The sequence below is a fragment of the Palaemon carinicauda genome, chromosome 13 (assembly GCF_036898095.1).
Source record: "Palaemon carinicauda isolate YSFRI2023 chromosome 13, ASM3689809v2, whole genome shotgun sequence".
NCBI classification, from domain to species: domain Eukaryota; kingdom Metazoa; phylum Arthropoda; class Malacostraca; order Decapoda; family Palaemonidae; genus Palaemon; species Palaemon carinicauda.
In genome coordinates, this window is record NC_090737.1 from 101,525,695 (window position 1) to 101,529,941 (window position 4,247).

Sequence of the window (4,247 nt, forward strand, 5' to 3'; positions counted from 1 at the left end):
TGCATGTGCATGAGCATGTGTATATAGCTCTCTAAATATTCATACGTAATTTTTGACGACTCGGGTACACTAGTTTGATGAAATCTTGGCAATTCCAAAGTACCTCATGATAATGCTTATATGCGTGTTTGTTATATTTAGATTTTTCATGTAGGTAAAATTGGGTAAATTATTCTACATGTGATCTGACATATTCTTTCAAGATGGAACTTTTCTAACGCAAATGACAGTGTGACACAAAACTGAACATACCAAAAGACGGAAACTATGTAACTATTCCTTTTTCAATTAATCAGCATCATCATTATTTAATTAGTTATTAAAAGCCCACAGACAGATATCGTTGTTTATTAAAAGACAGAACTTTTGCACTTTTTCTCAAATGGCTCTTAGGCTGAATAGTATTTACTTGTATTAAAAGGTAAAAAAAAAAAAAAAAAAAATAGGCCATTAACGAAATCAAAATTACAAAACGAAAAAAAAAAAGTAGGATTTAAAGCTACAAATGACAGATTAAGATAAGGTACTTGTTAACGAAGAAAAAAATGCAGTTAAAATAGCTGTGATAGTCGCCAGGTATCTGATTGCTGATTCCTTGCAATTGTGGTCTCCATTGATGACTACATAGGAGCTGTTGCTAATTACAACTGCGCCATGAACCTGCGGATGAGAAAGAAAGAGATCCATAAAAGTATACACAGCTTGATGGGTTTTGATGGGTTTTAAGAAATATACCTAAAGTCATACCATTAATTATTTCGTCTTCCTGATTGAATGATTTATTATTCACAAAGATGTCAATTGCATGAATCACGGCCCCTTCCATGGTTGATATCAAAGACTACAGATTATTTTGGTATTGAAATAAATTTTATTTATATTTATTGTTATAAGAGCAAGCTCATCTGTGTTCCTGTACAGAAAAAGCATTTGTAATTCTCTGCCAGTTTCCCTAACATAATTTTTTTTTACACAAACCCCCCTTACCTTTTGTGTTGTTGTCCTCTTTATTTTGTCTTGATTCTCGTGTGATGTTATTGCTGTACTTAAATTCAATGTCAATATACCTATTGTTTACTCGTTACGTTCATTTCTAAACAACAGGGGAAAAAGATGATAAAAAATTTACATGGTGAAATATTTGTCTATTTTAGTAGATTGCGAATAGAATACCATGCTTGCCTTACTAGGGGACTTGATAACTTAATTTCAGAAAATCTAAAAAAAGTGTAACATTTGCATCAATGAACTCTTGGTTCCGTAACTTATGTCCTGCCATATAAGTTTCTACTTATATTTTCCGTTAGTTTAAATGATTAGAATTTGAATATCAGCATTGCCGTTTAGAAGGACGTTGCCAGCATCGTTTCCCCATTTCACTACAGCCTTAGGAAGGTAGATGGTCCTTCCGAAACGCGTAGCTGTTAGCTGTTTTTCTTTACCTAAATTGTCAACTTTGCATTAAATACTCAACTTGGACTTCCTGATTTTGACTTCTCAACCATGAAGAATAATATTTGCTCAAATCCTGGTGGACCGCAGTAATACAGAAAATATTATTCGAGCTATTGAGAAAATAGAATGCGAAATTAATACTACTGTAGCAGCTATTTTTTCAATCAAACTTGCTTTAAAGAGGGTCTTCTACCAAATCTACATAGGTCAAGGTGCACGACCCCTCAGACCGAGATGATCCGAGAACCAATGCCTACAAACTGACCCTCCTCCAGAGACAACCTAACAACAAGAAAATGGTTGAGGAAGAATTTTTTTTTGAGTGCCAGAACCACGTGGAAGAGGAATGGCTAAACAGCAGACAAGACCCTAGCAGCGTAGATGTGGACACTAACCCTCGAGGACGACGACAACCAGAGCAATGATACTGGTAGTGACCACAACGAAGATGACCAACAAGATGAGGCCGTCCATCTGGCCTATAGCAGCTTGACTTATCTAGAGAACATCCGCTAGGCTCTCCACACCATGAATGATTGAGACTGGACCAAGAGGATGTGAACTATTCACCTGAAACTCGTAAATATCAAGGGGGGTAAGCTCCATATCCCCGAGCAGAAACAGGAAAATATTAGCATATCTTCCTACACACCTACTCCCGGGCAGGACGAAATTCTAGGACTTGGCCTTAACTGCCATTGCATCTCACACCAAAGGCCCACAGACAAGAGGCTACAAGTCAAACTTCTGATTGATTCCATCCTTTGCCAGCAAGAGAAGGGCACCTTATGAACTGCTAATGACCTTGAACCCCTGCTTTTGAGCGAAGCCCTCGCCGAACATGGACGCTACACCAGTGGTATCGTCTCTAGTGACATAAGGGAGGCATCTAAGGAGCTGAAGAAAAAAGCCCAAGTGACTGTTCAAAGAGCGGATGAGACTGCTGCTTTTGTCCTGATCGACACAGAAGAGTACCACCATTAGCTTGACTTGATATTGGCCGACACTACAAAATTTTAAAAACTCTCCCATAACCCCATTAAAGAAATAAAAAGGGAAGCTAACAGGACGATTGAGACCAATGCTGCCACTAACGCCGTTAACCTCCAGAACATCACCGGAGGGTTTGGCCATGGTTACTTGTATAGCAACATCAAGACCCAATAGAGTGGCAACCCACTGAGGCCTATCATTAGCCAGTGCCCAATGCCCACTTACAACCTGGCAAAGGAACGGAATAGTATCGTATAGTTCTCCCAGCGTTGGTAACTTCGCTTCTCTGGATGTAGAATCCCTCTTCACCAACGTTCCTGTTGGAGAGACGATTGACCTGATTTTGGAGAGAGTCATCAAGGACCCCTCAACACCAACTCTGAACATCCCTGAGGAGGCCTTCTGCACCTTCCTTTAAATATGTACTCGGGAGGCCCCATTCACTACCCACAGGGGCCACACGTACATAAAGAAGGATGGTGTGGTGATGGGCTCTCCCCCTGGTTTGCTCTTCACCAATTTCTACATGGGAGATGTCGAAGAGAGGGTCTTCTCATGCATATATCAATCTGATGTGTATGTGAGGTACATCGGCGACACCTTTATCATGGCTCCCTCCATCCAGGATATTGAGACTCTGTATGGCGTTTGAAGAGTATGATTCCCTCAGGTTTACAGTGATGCACAGCAACAATGGTTGACTGCCCTCTTTGGGTGTCCTCATCTCCCCAAGTTCTTCAGGTTACAGCACACTTGTCTACACTATGCCCACCAATCTTGGATTATGCCTAAATGGAGAAAGTGAATGGCCTACCAGGTATAAGGCGTCTACAATCAAGGCGTATGTCTGCAAGGCCCTCACCCATTGCTCCTCCTGGGCCGGCACGCATGAAGAACTTGATTGCATCACACAGGTCCTTGTGAATAATGGATATTCTAATAAACAAGTAAACTGCATGCTTAAGCAAACATTAGACACTTGGTACCAGGGCGACCAGTAAACTGAGAACAACACCATCACCATAAACTTATACTACAAGGGGTACATGCATAGGGAGTACCAAAATGACGAAAAAACAGTGAGGAACATCGTGAGCAACCACGTCTCGTCTGTAGATGTGAACACCAATATCAAGTTCACAGTCTACTGCCAGACGGCCAAAACGAGGTCCCTCATTATGAGGAACAACCCAGCTCAATAACTCTGGACATCCTTAGGCAGTCCAATGGATTTATTCCTACATGTGCCCGGTTTCAGGATGCCCTGGATGCTACATAGGAATGACCACTATGTGACTGTCTTAGAGACTGTCCTGCCATGTCCAATAAGGGGCAATAAGAGGTCTTGCCCTTCAAATGCATAACCACAAGATCAAATATCAGGGGATCGTCAAGACTACTAAGATCATTGGCCATGCTCTTGACAGTAGAGGACTTATGATTCTCGAAGCTCTCCTCATACAGCGAGAAAAACCATCCCTCAACACGACCCAAGAGATTTTCTTGCTTCCCTCGTGCTGCAGGAATCTTATCTCAAGAATAAATACCGAAGAAGATATCCCGAACACAGACCACTCTGATCAGCGGTTAAGCAGCTCGCATATCACCGATTCCAGTCCAGTGAGCGCTTCTGCCAATCAGAGCCTAGTCCTTTAGATGAGCATGAAGAGAGATTGACTGAGAACCATTCCCTCCCAGGGAGCGTCTCAGCCAATGAGAATTCACCGCCTCACATACTTCATTATTTGCCTGCCCACGTACTCGTAGGCAGCCAATGTATATCCGGCAGCCCTAGCCAC

The 4,247-nt window shown here is 41.7% G+C and overlaps 1 pseudogene; it reads right to left on the bottom strand.

Annotated features, from left to right (window-relative positions):
- LOC137651740 (uncharacterized) overlaps positions 1-1,929 on the bottom strand; it is a 12,967-nt pseudogene extending 11,038 nt beyond the window's left edge.
- Between the last annotated feature and the right edge of the window lie 2,318 nt (positions 1,930-4,247).